The following is a 17,593-nucleotide window of genomic DNA, read 5'->3' on the forward strand; positions in this document are numbered from 1 at the left end:
GAATAAACGTTTAAAAAAAATTTTTTTTAAATAAAAAAATAAAGTAGCTCATTTATAACTGAAATGTTGAAATGTTATCAAGTCTGTAAATGTTAAGGATATTCATTATCCAAATATTTGGAGGATATCCATCAAGGAAGTCAAATAGTATATAGTTCATTTTTGGAGCTCAAACATTGTGAAGGCTAAAGGCCTTAGGGTATTTAAATATCCAAACTATTGTCATTTTAGCATGTAATCAGTATAGAAATTATCAGTGAGATTTTAGATATTTTTCAGTCTTTGAAATCTGATGTATATTTTATACCATATCTGTACTCGGAAATAGCGGCATTTAAGTGCTCACCAGCCTTATGTGACCAATGGCTGATAGGTCTTATATGAGCCTGGGAGTTTGGTTTTCCATTCCAATCTATCCTCACCTAAATGTTTTTAAAGGTCTTATAAATCCAACTTGGTAAAGACCTGGGTCTCAGAAAGTTAATTAAGGACTGCATGAGCAGAGCTGGTCCTATGTCATTACTAAATGGAGTCAGAGTTTCCTAATTTTTTCAGTGAAAGAGGCTGGAAATACCTTGAAAAGGCTGAAAGTCTAAGGAACCTCTGTTTGCTTTCCCAGATGCCACTAGCTTTTGTTATGACTACAGTGTTTAGGTAAGAACACACAAGCTCCGAATATCTGAGCTGGTGTGTTTGTGATGACCCACGGGAATTGTGAGCAGTGCTGATGAATAGCTCCAGTCCGACTTGTCCCCTGTGTTGAGCTCTGCAGGGACAGTTGCATGAGTTTCAGGCCTTCTAGCGGTTGTTAACTTTGTATCACATCCATGCTTAAACTGCAAAACTTGTCCACCAGACACTCATTCACAGAACAGACTCTTCAAAATCTAGCTTTGAGAGTTACCAGTAGTGAAGTCTGAGCTGTCTTCAGTAAGCTGCTCCCTGGTTTCTGTGGGGAATTCTGTGCTCAAGCGCCCTGTGAAAAGGAGTCAGTGGTGGAATTGCCAGGGAGTTTACACACGAGGATGGCTGTACCGTGGAAGACAGGTACTGCACTCTCCAGCTGTGGGGTCCCCGTACGTCGGTAATCCTTAAGACTTGGCTGAACATTAGATCAACTCAGGAGGTAGGAAGGGAGGACAGTTTTTTCAAAAAAAATTATTAAGGCCTTGGGGTGCCTGGGTGGCTCTGTTGACTAAGTGTCTGACTCTTGATTTCAGCTCAGGTCATGATCTCGTGATTTGTGAGATTGAGCCCCACGTTGGACTTTACATTGATAGTGGGGAGCCTGCTTGGGATTCTCTCCTTCCTCCCTCTCAAAAATGAATAAAAATAATAATAAGGCCTGACCCCACGCCAGAGACGCTAAGTTAACAGTTGTGGTGTGATCCTGTTGCACAGCCAGGGTACAACTTTAGGGTTTTCTCACACATTCCCCAGAGTGTCAGCAATTGGAGAGGAAAGTGCCAGGCCTGTCGTAGACCTCTACAGCCAAGATCTAGCTACATTACCTCCGGTTCTCTTAGGAAAGAGACTCGATCAAACTTTTGGCTCTTTTTGAGTGAGAAAACTATCCTCTACCATTGCCCATTCTTCCCATCTCACTGGTTCGTAGAATAAACTGCCTGATGGAGCCAGGCTGAGGTCCTCGATGATTTCTTTTATGTTGCGCACCCAAGTTGGCAAATTGCTAAAAGCCCTTTCTGCCTCCAGAATGTGGCTCTGACAAATCAAAAGTTACCTTTTAGGTTCCTCTTTCTTCCCTCGGCATTAAAAAATCTTGGACATCAAAATTGAGCCTTGATGTCTTTGTCTTACGCTTATCGTCTCTCCCTACTGAAGCAGCAGCTCCCAGTGATTCACGAAGTTGCCATAAACAACCAGAAACGCAAGGCATGAAAAATGTGGCAGTTAACAGTTCAGAAATCGCGTTCTGCTGCGCTGACATCGATCACTAGAGAGCGCCTGTAGGTCACTGCATGTGAGCATGTGAGTAGCTGTAGTCTGATTTTCGTTCTTAGTTCTGTTGATAATCTTGAAGTCTTCTCGGCCTGAAGAATATGTGGCAGTTGCTTGAACTGGAATGCGGGGTGAGTGAAGTGTTGGTTCATTCACTTAGCCTGTGTTTTTTGAACACTTGATAGATGCAAGATACTGTGTGAGACACTGCATGTACATTGACGGGGAAAAGCGAGTTTCTGCCCTTAGGGAGCTTATGGTTCCGTAGTTTTAGCAAAAGCTGGTGATCAGGCGTGACATAGCAAGTATGTAAATAACACAGCTGTGTGAAACCTCGTTCTTGAATAAGCATTTGTTGTCCTATCTCTCAAGAAGTACGATTATTAAAGTCACTGGGAAATACTTTATCTGTGCATCTGTTCACAGTTTTACGCTTGTGCCAGACCCTGGGCCGTGTCAGTGCTGCTAAAACAGGTGAAAACAGATGAAAGTACTAAGCACACTAGGATTGCAGTGGAGACAGCCAGACAGATGAGTTAGCGCATTTCTGGTTTTTTAGAGGCCTGTTTTCTCAATAAGAGTGGGGATCTATTTATTCCTAATCAGATTTTTTTCTTCACGGCCTTTTAAAAGCAACTCCAGTAAGTGATAGTTTACGTACAACAAAACACTCTTTGTAAGTGTCCGGTCTGATGGGCTTGGACACATACATACACCTGTGCTGTCACCATAGCCAGGATAGAGAACATTTCCATCACCCCTCAGAAGGTACCACAGGCCCCTTTACACCTTGTTCCCACCCATCCACCCTCAGCCCCTAGGCAGCCATTGATCCGCTGTGTCGCTGTAGAGTAAATGAAAACATTATATGTGTAAGGCTTACGTTGCTCAGCGTATCTGTGAAAGGCATCAGCGTTACTGCTTGAGTCGGTTCCTTTTTATTGCTGAGTATTGTATGAATATAGTACATTCACTCATACTACATTCATTGTATGAATATACTCCACAGTTCGTCATCCACCAACCCATGGGTGGACACCTCGGCTATTTCTAGTTTGGGCTGTTATGAATGAAGGGACTGTGAACATTGATCTCTAAATCTTGATGGCAACATGTGATTTCATTTATCTTGAATAAATAGGAATGGAATAACGGCGTCACAAGGTAAATTTTTGTTTCCGTTTCTAAGATAACTGCCAAACAGTTTTCCAAAGTGGCTGTACCATTTTACATTCTCACCAGTACCGTATATGGTTTCCCCTACATTATTGCCAACATTTGATACTGTCAGTGTTTTGAATTTTGGCCACTCTAGTGGATGCATAGTGGTATCTCACGATTTAATTTGAATTTACGTAACCACTAATAACATTCCCAGCTTAACACTTGTTGCTCCTGTGTGTTTTCTTTGGCGAAAGGTCTAATCAGATCTTTATCCCATTACTTTTAACAGTTTGGCTGAGGTATGATTTACATACCACAGAATCCAGTCATTTAATGTGTTCTCAGGTTCCTCCGTGTCTAGCGTGTGTTAGTAATTTTAAGTTTTTATTTAAATTCTAGTTGGTTAACATACAGTGTAACATTAGTTTCAGGTGTACAATGTAGTGATTCGACACTTGCATATATCCCTGCTGCACATCACATCAGATGCTCTCCTTAATCCTCATCGCCTGTTTCACCCATCTGCCCACCTACCTCCCCTCTGGTAACCATCAGTTCTCAACAGTTAAGAGTCTGTTTCTTGGTTTGCCTCTCTCTCTTTCTCCCACCCCCCCCCCCCACTGCTTTTCCCCTTTGCTCTTTGTGTTGTTTCTTGAATTCCACATATGAGTGAAATCCCATGGTATTTGTCTTTCTCTGACCAACTTATTTCACTTAGCATTATACCCTCTAGCTCTATCCATGTCGTTGCAAATGATGTGTTAGTAATTCTTATTTTTGCTGAACAGTATTCTGTTGTATGGATATACCACTTTGGTTCACTCACCAGCTGATGGAAATTTGGATTGTTTCCACTTTTTTGGCTATTATGAATGATGCCACTATGAACATTCACCTTCACGTGTTTGTGTGGACATGTTTTTCATGTGTCTTGGGTAAGTACCTAGAAGGAGTCTTGCTAGGTTATATGCATGCATTCGTACATACCTTCCCATCCTGGGATATGGTGGAGGCTTACTCTTATCCCCAGATCACTGTGTTAAATTTCCACGGTTCTGCTTACCTGTTGCTTGCTGCCATCAGTATCTTAACCTCAGGCCAGCTACCATGTTGGCCTTCCCTGTCTGCCACTAGCATTGATGTCGCCAGCAATACCTCTGACCGTGAGTTTTTCCCACATTTTGCTCCAAAAGCAGTTGAGCCCCCGCTCCAGCAAGGAGGCTGCAGGTTCCCACAGCCTGCCCCTCTCCGGTGGAACTATAACGCCCCAGAACTTGGGAGGCTGTGGGGGGGGTTATGTGTGGGGCAGAAGGGCGGGGAAACTGCTCTGGGCTAAAATGCCAGATTCACACTGTTTTTTACTAAGGATCGGTAGGTCTTCTGGAGTAAACTTTTCTGTTTGTTGCATGCCTTTGGTCATTTTCCAAAGTTCTAAAATCATTGTTTCAACAGTTTTCTCAGTGTTTTTCACTACTTTCTGGGGAGAAAATGTGCCATACTCGTTTCCCAGTTTTTCCCAAAGTCTCATGGGGCTCCTTATTTTTAAATTGGGTTGTAAGAGTTCTTTATATGCTCTGCATGCAAATATTTTTATCAGATGTATGATTTGCAAATACCTTCGGTCTATGGCTTGCCTTTTCAATTTCTTAACAGTGGTTTTGAAAGAGCAAAAGTTTTAAATTTTGCTGAAGTCTAGTTTATTAGTTTTTTGTTTTCCTGTTTATGCTTTTAGTCCTGTTTGAGAAATTTTTGCCAAATACAAAGTCACAGAGATTTTCTCTGTCACTCTTACATTTGGATCTGTGATACAACTCAAGTCAATTTTTGTGTATATTGTGTGAAGGTATATATTGATGTTCATGGTTATCCATATGACTCTCCAGTTTGTTCCAGATTGTTTGTTCTAATGACCATTGAATTAACTTGGTATCTTTGTTGAAAATCAAAAAGCTTTATATGTGCGGGTCCGTTTCTGGGCTCATTTTTGTTCCATCGACCTATATATATTACATTATCTTGATTACTGTGTATTTATAAAAGTTTTGAAAGCATTGTTTTCAGTTTTGAAACCAACTTTTTCTGGGCCTAGAATTCTAGATCATCATTTTTTTTTCTTTTTATTGTCTTTTAGTACTTTAAAGATACTCTCCCATTATCTTCTATCATACAGTAGCTTCAGGCAAAAAGTTTGCCATCATTCTTTGTAAAAAAATTTTTCTGTTTTATGTGTTTTGTTTTCGGTTTTTTTGGTTTTTTTTTTGAGAGAGAGCATGAGCAGGGGAGGAGCAGAGGAAGAGGGAGAGAGAGAGAATCTTAAGCAGGCTTTTCACTGAGCATGGTGCTTCATGCGGGGCTCCATCTTACAACCCTGGGATCATGACCTGAGCCGAAATTAAGAGTTGGGCACTTAACCAACTGAGCCACCCAGGTGCCCTTATAAGATTTTTTTTTTTTTGAAAGTTTATTTTGAGAGAGTGGGGGAGGGGCAGGGTGAGAGGGAGAGAGAGAATCCCAAACAGGTTCCATGCTGTCAACATGGAGCCCATTGTGGGGCTCAGACCCACAAACCATGAGATCATGACCTGAGCTGAAATCAAGAGTCAGACGCTTAACCAACTGAGCCACTCAGGAGCCCTCCCTGCCCCCATGTAAAAACTTTATAGTTGAGACTATTTACATACTATAAAATCCACCATTTTGAAAGGTACAATTCAGTGCTTTTAGAATATTCACAAGGTCACCACTGTTTAATTTGAGAACATATACAGCAGTCCAAAAAGAAATCCCTGCCCATCAGTAGTCATGCTCCATTCTTCCCTCCCCCCCCATCGCCTTTCTCTTGGTAATCACTATTCTACTTGTCTCTCTTTAAATCTGCGTATTCTGGATACTTCATTAAATGGAATCATACAATACGTGTCCTATTGTGTCTGGTTTCTTTCACTTAGTGCAATATTCTCAAGGTTTATCCATGCTGTAATGGGTATCAGTGCTTAATTTTTTTAGATACCTAAATAGTATTGTATGGATACATCACATTTTCTTGATGGATATTTGGGTGGTTTCCACTTTTTGGCTACCCTGAATACTGCTGCTATGAGCCTTTATTTGAGCACACATCTTTTTGTGAACATATCTTCAGTTACCGTGGGCATATACCCAATAGTAGAATTGTTGGGTCATATGTATGGCAGCTTTGTGTTTAACTTTGTGAAAACTGCCAAACTTTTTCCAAAGTGGTTTCATTATTTTACATTCCCACCACAAATATGTAAAGGTTTTAATTTCTCCACATCCTCACTGACACTGGTGTTTGTCCATCTTTTTTAACATAGCTAACCTAGTGGCTATGAAGTGATATCTCGTGGCTTTGCATTTCCATGACTAATTATGTTCGGTGTCTTTTCATTTGCTTATTGGCCATTTGTGGATCTTTGGAGAAATGCCTGTTCAGATTCTTTCCCCACTTTAAAATTATTTGTCTTTTTATTACTGCGTTTTAAGAATTTTTTTAATATGTTCTTGATTCTAGACTTTTGTCAGATATGATTTGCAAATATTTTCTCCCATTCTGTGCATTGTCTTTGACTTTTTTTTGGTAGTGACCTTTGCAAGCACAAAAGTTTTTAATTTTGATGAAGTCCAGTTTATCTAAATTTTTGTCTTTGGCTGCTCGTGTTTTAGGTGGCATCTAAGAAACCATCGCCTAATCCAAAGTTACAAAGATTTATGCTGATATAAAAGTTTTCTTCTAAGAGTTTCATAATTTTAGCCCTTACATTAGGTCTTTGATCCATTTGGAATTAATTTTGTGTATAATACGAGGTGTAACAGTCCAACTTCATTCTTTTACATGTGGATGTTGTTGTTGCAACACCATTTTTGAAAAGACCTTTATTCTTCACCCCATTGAACTATCTTGCCTCCCTTGTCGAAATTCAATTGAAGATAAATGTATGGGTTTGTTTCACAACTCTTAATTTTATTCCATTGATCTATGTCTATCCTTATGTCAGTACCAAACTATAATCTTGATAACTGTATTTTTGTAATATGTTTTAGAATGGGGAAGTGTTCTTGGCTTAGAAGTGGAAGTTTTTCTTGTCACTTGAACTAAAGATTAGGTAATGCCAGTTTGTAAAATATTAGGCAGCTTTAACATTTTTGCATACAAGGAAATGATGCCATCATACAAATGATAGGAAAGCTCTCGACTGGGCATTTTTCCCTTATTAGAGTTGACCATAATCTTGGCTTGGGAGATCTTTACACCCACTGCCCTTTTCCTTGTGTGGCAGGGTGGAAACTCAAAAAGCATATTGATGATTGCTGGTAAATATGTGAATTGTTAGCTAACTGTCCAGTTAGTATAGCTTTCTAAAATTCCTTCTTTGGGACAGCTCCAAAAGTAAATATGTAAGTACTTACACAAAGAAAAAGTAATATTACTTCAAATCCCATTGTGTATAGATAATCACCATTAGTCTTTGGTGACTATACCCCCACTTACCAATCTGTATAAACCTAATTTAACATATGTAATGTCACACCAAACATGCTCTCTTTCGGGCACGTTCAACAGTATATCATAAATACTTTTGTCATTAAGTACAAGTCTTCACAATATTGATGATATAGTACTATTAGGATATTTATGATTTCCTTTACACTTTTATTGTTAAAATTTTAAGCTGTTTCTATGTTACACTCTTAACAGGACATGGGAGTTCAAGTTTCTCTGTACTTTGAGCAAAACTGAATTTTATTGCTGTGTTTCCACCTCTGCTATTGTGATAAGCACAAACTCAGTTTTCATTGCATTTCTTTCATTATGACTGTAGTTAAGCATCTTTTCATTAGTGTACTGGCCATTTGTGTTTCCTTGCAAATTATTTGTTTATGACTATTGCTGGTTGTTTTGGGGTTTTTTTCCTTAGTGGTTTAAGATATTTTTAAGTGTTAAGACTATTAGTTTTTTAATATACATTACAAATGTGTTTATTAGCTTTTCATTTCACTTTGAATCTAATTTATGGTAGTATTTTTTCTTAGGGTTGTTTTGCTTTCCTTCTGTTCAACATTTTTAAAATAGTCACATTTATTAATTTTGGCCTTTGTTTATTTTGTTGTTTATTTACTTATTTTGAGAAAGAGTAGGGGAGGGGCGGGGAGAGAGAGAGAGAGAGAGAGAGAGAGGGAGGGAGGGAGGGAGGGAGGGAGGGAGGGAGAGAGAGAGAGAGAGAGAGAGAGAGAGAGAGAGAGAGAGAGAGAGAGAGAATATCCCAAGCAGGCTCCACACTGTTGGTGCAGAGCCCGAAGCGGGACTTGAGCCCACAAACCATGAGATTGTGACCTGAGCCAAAGTCTGACATTTAACCAACAGAGCCACCCGGTGCCCCCTTTTATGTTTTTGACTTTCGTGGTCATGTTTAAAAGGATTTTACTCATCCACCCTCCCCAGCTCGTGCTCTGTCTCTGTCTCAAAAATAAACATTAAAATTTTTTTTTAAAAAAGGGGGCACCTGGGTTTCTCGGTTAAGCATCCAACTTCGGCCTAGGTCGTGATCCTTGCAGTTCACGAGTCGGAGCCCCAAATTGGGCTCTGTGCTGACAGCTCAGAGCCTGGAACCTGCTTCAGATTCTGTCTGTCCGTCTGTCTCTCTTTCTGTCTCTCTCTCTGCCCCTCCCCCACTCATGCTGTGTGTCTCTCCTCTCAAAAATAAACATTAAAATTTTGTTTTAAATAAAGGGATTTTACCCATCTTAAGTTTATATAAGTATTTGCTTGTATTTTCTCCTGGTGCTTTTATATATAATTTCCTTTCTAAATATATTTAAATATTTAATCCATCTCTTAAAATGCAACTTTAAAAAAATTATAGAGCTTTTTGTTTGGCACAATATGTTTGAGTAATAAGTGTCTTAGTAGGTGGATTTTTGCATTATTTTTTGCAGAAGCATCTACTTAAGCTTTTAAAGTCTCATTGTGCCAGTTGATGCTGGAATACAAAATAATGGTGAGATAACAGTTTTTTATATATAATATTTACACTCTTCTCAATGTTCTGATCTTTGCATAAACGTCACTTCCTCAGATAGGCTGTCTCTGACTACCCTGTCTTCATAAAGTACAATCCCTGATCACTCCATCTCATGAAGAACACACTCCTCTTCCATAATTTTCTTCATAGCGCTTAGTACTATCTGATCTCATTGTGTTTGTTTGCTCATTGTCTCTCCCATTGGAATGCGGATTCCATAAAAGCAGGGATCTTTTCTATTTTGTTCATTGCTATATCCCCAGAACCTAGAGCTGATTCTGGTGCATAGTAGCCACTCCATAAATAGTTGACAGTGACCGTGATTTAGAGTATATCCTTGTGGTAATTTTTGGATGTGTCAACTTTTGTTGAAATATATGAAAGAGGGGTGCCTGGGTGGTTCAGTCGGTTAAGCGTCTGACTTCAGCTCAGGTCATGATCTCACAGTTTCTGGGTTCAAGCCATTGGGGCTCTGTGCTGACAGCTCAGAGCCTGGAGCCTGCTTCAGATTCTCTGTCTCCCTCTCTCTCTGCTCCTCCCCCTGCTTGTGCTCTGTCGCTCAAAAATAAACGGGGTGCCTGGGTGGCTCAGTCAGTTAAGCGTCAGACTTTCTCAGGACATGATCTCATGGTTCCTGGGTTCGAGCCCCATGTCGGACTCTGTGCTGACAGTTCAGAGCCTGGAGCCTGCTTCAGATTGTGTGTCGTCTTCTCTCTCTGCCCCTCCCTTGCTCATGCTCTGTCTCAAAAGTAAACATTAAAAAAATAAAAATAAAAAACATTAAAAAACATGTGAAAGTTATCCACCAGTATCTCTGAAATTAGAAATCACAAGGCAATAGAGGAATAGAATTCAATATAAAATAAAACTGCAGTCATGCTGGGGCGTAGTGACCACACCTAATAATGATAAAAATAAAACTAAGCTGTTCACATAGGCCTTTTGATTGTTCTTTTTTCAGGGTTTTGTGTTGTGTCATTGTGCTAATTAAAGTGATAAGTCGTATTTTGGTGCATTCACTGAGTGCCAGCCATTGTGCTCAGCACAATTATCTCCATCCTTACAACAACCCTATCAGGAAGGTATTTTCATCCTCATTCATAGATGAGGAAACTTGAGGTTAAGTGATTTGCCCAAGAGCAAACCAGTGGTAGGTGACTGAACTTGAAATTGCAAGTATGACTATCAGGATTCCTGGCTCCAGAAGTTTGTAGAGAAGTTAGAAAGGCCAAGCTCACTGATCTGCCCTTGCCCCGATATTCCCTATTTTCCTTACCCTGCTTTTTATTCTTTTTCTAGAATACCTGTCCGACAGATTTTGTGTTTGTTTATTGTCGCTCTTTGTCCTTCTAGAATCGAAGTGCTGTGAAGTCAGGTTAGTCCATGAGTTTTGTTCACTATTGCATGCATGGGTCTACAACACCACCTGGCATGTAGTGGGCTCTCAGAAGGCTAAATAATAAGACTAACATACTGGAGGTGTGACAAAGAGGCAAATCTAGTGTAAGGGCTATTATCTTTTTACACCGGAGTTTATGAACCAAGAAGCAGAGAGAGAAGGATCTTCATTGGAGAGTTGGAGGTTGTGACTCTCAGAAGAACTAAACCCAGACTAAAACCCAGAGTATTAGGACTTCTAAGGAGTAGGTTTGGGTGGGGCTAGCGTCAGGTGCGTGGGGGCAGTGAGGAGGCTTTTTTCTTGTACGCTTCTGTAAGATTTGAATTTTTACCATATACACCCGTTACTTAATAAAAACATTTTTGGACTTCAGTTTCTGGTGATGAGTGACTAAACATAATAATAAAATGTTGGATTTAAGAAAGAAGGAAGAAAGGAAAAAACAGGAACTGCCAGGTCAGTTTTGGGATGAAAGTCTGTAACAAAGGAGGAAAATGGAACATTAGAACAACGACAAAGCTACAGCCGTTGTGAGCTGTCAAGAGGACTGTCTTGCTGCTCTTGGAGCAGGTGAGGAAAAGAAATAGAAAAGGCGATTTCCCTGGGCGGTTTGGGCAGATGCGCTTTCCCGAAGTTCAGCCCTTCCAAGTATGCGTAGCTGGATGGACCAGGATTCTCCGAATCTGAACTTAACAGCAGCTCAAGATCTCTGGAAGAAGACTCATCCCAAGCCATTGCTTTTTCGGGGTTAATATCCAGCAAGCAATAAAAGATGATTGCAAGCTATGCAAACAACCTGATGGTGAACGAGAATCAACTTTGGAAAACACAGAGTGCATAGACCAGTTATTGTAATGGTCATTTTTTTTTTTTTAAGGTTAATGAGATAATTTACATAAAGTCAAGTTCACCCTTTTCAGTGTGCAGTTGTATGAATTTTGACAAATGGGTGTTCTCATGTACCCATCCACACAAGGTATAAAACAGTTCCATTACCCCAAAAAGTTCCCTGTGCTCCCCAAGCCCCTGGCAACTGCTGGTCTGGTTTCTTCCCTAGGGATGTGTTTTAAACAATGGCCTATAACTGAAATCACCTATGATATGTAGATTTTGAGCCCACTTCTTTCACTTAGCATAATCATTTGAGATTTATCCATGTTGTTGTATGTATCCGTAGTTTGATCCTTTTAATCGGTGAGTAGTAATCCATTGTATGAATGTATCACGTTTTGTTCATCCATTTACCAGGTGAAGGAGATTTGGGTTGTTTCCGATTTTTACTGATGACAAATAAAGCTGCTGTTAACTTTCACCAAAAGGTTTTTGTGTGTGAACAGATTTCATTTCTCTTGGGCGTATTTCTAGGAGTAGGATTGCTGGGTTGTATGATAATCACATGTTCACTTTATAAGAAACCGCCAAACAGTTTTTCAAAGTGGCAGCACCATTTTCATCCCTTCCACAATGTACAGGCATTCCAGGTGGTTCACAGCCTCACCAGAACTCAGTGTTGGTAGGGGGGTTGATTGTTGATATGTCTTCGCTTTGCCTGTTTTGTTTTGTTTTGTTTTTGTTTTTGTTGTTACTGGGTGTATGGTGTGTATCCTTGCTTTCTTTATTTCCATTTCCCTGATGATAAATGATGTTGAGCATTTTCGTATTCTTATTTGCTGGCTATATAGCATCTTCAAAAATGAAGTGGGAAACTCCTACATTTTTAAAAGACTTTTTTTTTTTTTTGATTAGTGAATCTTGGGAATTTTTCAATATTTATTTTTGAGACACACACACACACACACACACACACACACACACACACACACACACACACACTGGGAGCGGGGGGAGGGGGAGAGAGAGAGGGAGACACAGAATCTGAAACAGGCTCCAGGCTCTGACCTGTCAACATAGAGCCCAACGCACGGCTCGAACCCATGAACCATGAGATCACGACCTGAGCCGAAGTCGGATGCTTAACCAACTGCCACTCAGGCACCCCTCTATAGAAATTTTAGAATCAGCCTGTCAGTTACTTACTGGGATTCCATTGAATCTATAAGTCAGTTGCTACAGTCTTAATAGTATTGAGTCTTCTGGCGAATGAACACAGTATCTCCATTTAGTTTAGTTTTTTAAGATGTCTTCAGTAATTTATACTTTTCCACATATAAATCTTGCATATAATTTGATAGATTTATACCTATGTCTTTCATCGTTCTTAGTGTTACTAAAAATGTTACTGTTCTCCAGTTTACTGCTATCATATAAAAATTAATTTTTGTGCATCGACTTTGCATCCTGTGATCTTAAACTCACTGGTAGCTTTTTTGTAGATTCTTTATTGTTTTCTGTATACCCAATCATACTGTCCACAAATAGAAATTACTTCTTCCTTTCTAAACTGTGTTTTATTTACTTCCTGTTTTCTTTATTGTTTGCTCCTCCCTCCCTTCCTCCTCCCTTCTTTCCTTTTATTACATTGCCCAGGGTCTCCAGTAGGATTTGAATAGAAGCCCCAAAAGCTGAGAACCTTGCTTGTTCTTGAACTTAAAGGGAAAGCATTCAGCCTTTCACTATTAGGTTTGTTGTGGATGCCCTTTATAATATTGAGGAAGTTGCCTTCTGTTCCTCTTTCCCAAAAAGATTTATCACAAATGGATATTGAATTTTATCAAATGCTTTTTATCTACTGAAATGATCATGTAGGTTTTTTTAATCTACTGATACAATGAATTTCATGGATTTTTTAATGTTGGGCTACACTTTTATATCTGGGTTCAATTTGCTAATACTTCGTTAAGGGTTTGTTTGCATCTATGTCCATGAGAGATCTTAGTCTGTAGTTTTCTTGCAGCATCTTTGGTTTTGGTACCAGAGTAATGGAGAGCTCATTAAAAGAGTTGGGAAGTATTTCCTCCTCTTTTATTTTCTGAAAGAGTTTGTATAAAAGGCTATAAATATTCCTCTCTGCCCTGCTATAGCTGTATCCAACAAACTGTGATACACTGGCTGAAAAGAATGGCGAAAACGAGATTGGCTTAAAACAAAGATGAGGGTAGACTGTACTGGGAGTGCAAATAATATTACCACATTACATAAATAAGATTTATCATGTTAGGGGCAACTGCTTGTCCCTTGAGGCAGGCAGATTCTTGCAAATCAAGCTGGAGAGTCTCTGAGGAGAACACACTGAGCATCGCCACAAGGATAGCCCCAGAATTCATTCCCACTTCAAATGAGCTTATAAGGCCTGTACTATAATGAGTTCAGCAGAAGTATTTTGTTGAAGTCGTGTTCCCGTTTTTCAAGGACTGGAAGTTGGGGTTAATAAATACGAGGAAACTTCAAATACCAGAAGGAACCTGAGGTATATAAAAAGTCAAGTGTTCAATTTTTTTGTCACTGAGTTCAGGTCAGGGATGAAAACAGCCTGGAAGTCCGTTAGATTTAGAGCAGTAGCTATGGACAGAAGTACGCAAGAGTGTTGCCTTTTCTTAGGTCGCGAGGAAGATGGGGAGAATGAAAGTGCAACAGTGAGAGTGTATGAAAGCATTCTGTGAAACCATTAGGTGACTGCTAGAGGGCACCCAAGTACAGTAGTAAGTATGACTTGAAGGAAAGCAAAAAAAAAAAAAAAAAAGTTGAGCCATGAAAATCCATCTTGTTCTGCCATGCTGGGTGGAAGTTGCCTGCTTTGTGTCGTCATCTCTTGGATCGGAAGGTCTTGGGGTAGCAGACCTCATCTGAAGATCATCGGCTCCTGGCGGAGGTTTAGCATTCCAGAGCTCAAGATCTCCTGGGAGGGTTTATTTCATCAAAATTTGAAGGTACTTTTTCTCTGATGTTACATCACTGGAAAAAATTTCTCTTAGGATTTTTCAGGTTTTGTTCTTCTAGCCTATGTCTGGAAAACTGAAAAGAGCTCTCCGAAGAGTTTCAAATGAGTTAAAATCTGAAGCACCAAACAAATCCAGTTCATTCTAGTATTCTTCCTTCTAAAGATGAAGAAGCAAATCACTGGTTACCTTGTAGCAATCCCAGGATATCCAAAGAACGTGTAGTTTTAAAAGACACATGGGCAGTTTTATTCTCAAATTGGGGAAGGCAAAAAGTGGACCAGGAGACAAAACATAAACCTAATTACGAAGTATCTAAATGCAGGAATTTTTTTTGTCTTCCAAGTTTTTATTTAAATTCCAGCTAGTTAACATACAGTGTAATGCTGGTTTCAGGTGTAGAATTCAGTGATTCACCACTTAGGTCCAACACCAGTGTTCATCATAAGTGCACTCCTTAGTCCCCGTCACCCGTTTCACCCATCCCCCTCCCCTCCAGTGACCATCAGTTTGTTGTCTGTAGTTAAAAGCCTGTTTCTTGGTTTGCATCTTTTCCCCCACTGTGTTCATTTGTTTCTTAAATTCCACACAGGAGTGAAATATGGCATTTTTCTCTCACTGACTTATTTTGCTTAGAATAATACTCTGTAGGTCCATCCACATCATTGCAAATGGCAAGATTTCATCCTTTTTGATGGCTGAGTAATATTCCAACACACACACACACACACACACACACACACACACACACACTTCTTTATCCACTCATCAGTTGATGGGCACTTGGTCTCTTTCCACAGTTTGGCTGTTGTTGATAATGTTGCTATAAACATTGGGGTGCATGTCTCCCATTGAATTACCTTTTTTGTATCTTTTGGGTACATACCTAAATAGTGCAATTGCTGGATTGTAAGGTAGTTCTATTTTTAACTTTTTTGGGGAACCGCCATCCTGTTTTCCACCAGTGGCTGCATCAGTTTAAATGCAGGACATTTTAATAAGTTGCTAATGTAAGAGCAGCAATAAGTGTGATAATTACAAGAAATTTCATCTTTTTCAAAAATAAGGAACTTTGTGTTAAAACAATTTATGAGTATGCCACAAGTATAGTTATCTCACAGTGTGTTTAAATTTCTTTTTAATGTTTGCCTATGGGGGGGGGGGGGTAGAGAGAGACTAATGAGAGAGGGGCAGGCAGAGAGGGAGACACAGAATCCAAAGCAGGCTCCAGGCTCTGAGCTTCAGCACAGAGCCTGACATGGGGCTTGAACCCATAAGCTGGATCAGGATCATGACCTGAACCAAAGTCGGATGCTTAACATAGCCATCTGGGCGCCCCTGTATGCCTTTCATTAATGCACCTTTCTCAAGCCCTCCCAGATACTTGTTTAGATGCATGTAAACATGTTTTACAGTTTTAATTCAGCTCTAAAATAGTTACCTTGATGAGCATGTTAAATGAACATGTAATATATTGAATTTACCATTCTCATAGAATTGGCAGTTCCCTTAACAAGTAGATAAGCCAAAACAATTATCCCATATGTATAAGATATGTCACTTTATAACTGTGCTATAGTATAGTCTCAAACATTTTATTAGTTACTACCTTAACCAAAATAACACATTTTGTTTCCTCCAAACACAGAACTAGAAAACCTATAACCAAAGGCTTAATTTCTTTTTACTCCATAGCTATACATTTTGCATCTTTTATTGATTTTCTGATATACAATGAACCTCTGTATTCATAAGCCAAAAATTTACATCATGTCAAAAGTTTTAACTTTCCTGCTTTGTGGGTCTGATAACCTAATAACCAAGGTCATTATTCAAACAGCTTTTTCTTCTGTATTGGTTTTAGCAAGAAAATTTGAAGAACCAATATGTGTAAAGCTTGAGACTTAAAAAAAAAATTTGGGGAGGGGGGCATGGGGAGTACCAGGGTGGCTCGGTTGGTTAAGCATCTGGCTCTTGGTTTCAGCTCAGGTCATGATCTCACGGTCATGAGATCGAGTCCTGTGTCTGGCTCCAGCATGGAGTCTGTTTGGGATTCTCTCCCTCTCTCTCTCTCTCAAATAAACAAAAAAAATACTTAAAAAAATTTTATTTGAATCTTATCTGGACTGCATGAATATGTGAATAACAACAGAATATTTTTGATCCATTTTTAACTTTTTTATTCCTAAAGTCTTTCCAAGGAGACGGGAAGGTCGAGAGGAAATGAGAGAGGGCCAGCCTAGGCAGATAAGACAAGGACAAAGTTAGCCTACCACTGATAATTTTATAATTCTGAAACATATACTTTTATAATTATAGAAGCAGTTGTAGGATTTATAGTATAACCTGTGCCCCCTTGAAAGGTTTCTTTCTGTGTTTCCATCAGAAATAATTCATCTTAGGGGCACCTGGATGGCTCAGTCAGTTAAGGGTCCGACTTCAGCTCAGGTCATGATCTCATGGTTTGTGAGTTCAAGCCCTGCATCGGGCTCCATGCTGACAGCTCAGAGCCTGCTTAGGATCCTCTGTGTCCCTCTCTCTCTGCCCCTCCCCCACTCATATGCTCTCATTCTCTCCCTCTCCCTCCCTCCCTCTCTCTCTCTCTCTCTGAAAAATAAACATTAAAAAAATAATAATTCACCTTAGGGCTCCTGGCTGGTTCAATCATTACAGCATGGGACTTTTTTTTTTTTTTCAATATATGAAATGTATTGTCAAATTGGTTTCCATACAACACCCAGTGCTCATCCCAAAAGGTACTCTCCTCAATACCCATCACCCACCCTTCCCTCCCTCCCACCCCCCATCAACCTTCAGTTTGTTCTCAGTTTTTAAGAGTCTCTTAGCTTTGGCTCTCTCCCACTCTAACCTCTTTTTTTTTGTTCTTCCCCTCCCCCATGGGTTTCTGTTAAGTTTCTCAGGATCCACATAAGAGTGAAAACATATGGTATCTGTCTTTCTCTGTATGGCTTATTTTTACTCTCCAGTTCCATCCACGTTGCTACAAAGGGTCATATTTTATTCTTTCTCATTGCCACATAGTACTCCATTGTGTATATAAACCACAATTTCTTTATCCATTCATCAGTTGATGGACATTTAGGCTCTTTCCATAATTTGGCTATTGTTGAGAGTGCTGCTATAAACATTGGGGTACAAGTGCCCCTAGACATCAGTACTCCTGTATCCCTTGG

At 39.6% G+C, this 17,593-nt stretch overlaps 1 protein-coding gene across 5 annotated transcripts in view; it reads left to right on the forward strand.

Moving 5' to 3' along the window:
- The window catches only part of ZNRF2 (zinc and ring finger 2), a 141,504-nt gene that overhangs the window by 107,665 nt on the left and 16,246 nt on the right, over positions 1–17,593 (forward strand). For 2 of the 5 annotated variants that reach the window (XR_006197616.1, XR_006197617.1), the window contains one exon: positions 1,843–3,719. The exons of 1 other annotated variant lie outside the window; for it this stretch is intronic. The gene's annotated coding sequence lies outside the window, so the exon portion shown is untranslated. Of the gene's footprint in view, positions 1–1,842; positions 3,720–3,911; positions 5,549–17,593 lie in introns of those variants that run through there. 2 more of the 5 variants (XR_006197619.1, XR_006197618.1) reach the window with 2 other exon arrangements.

Source organism: Panthera leo, chromosome A2 (genome assembly GCF_018350215.1).
Source record: "Panthera leo isolate Ple1 chromosome A2, P.leo_Ple1_pat1.1, whole genome shotgun sequence".
Taxonomy (NCBI): domain Eukaryota; kingdom Metazoa; phylum Chordata; class Mammalia; order Carnivora; family Felidae; genus Panthera; species Panthera leo.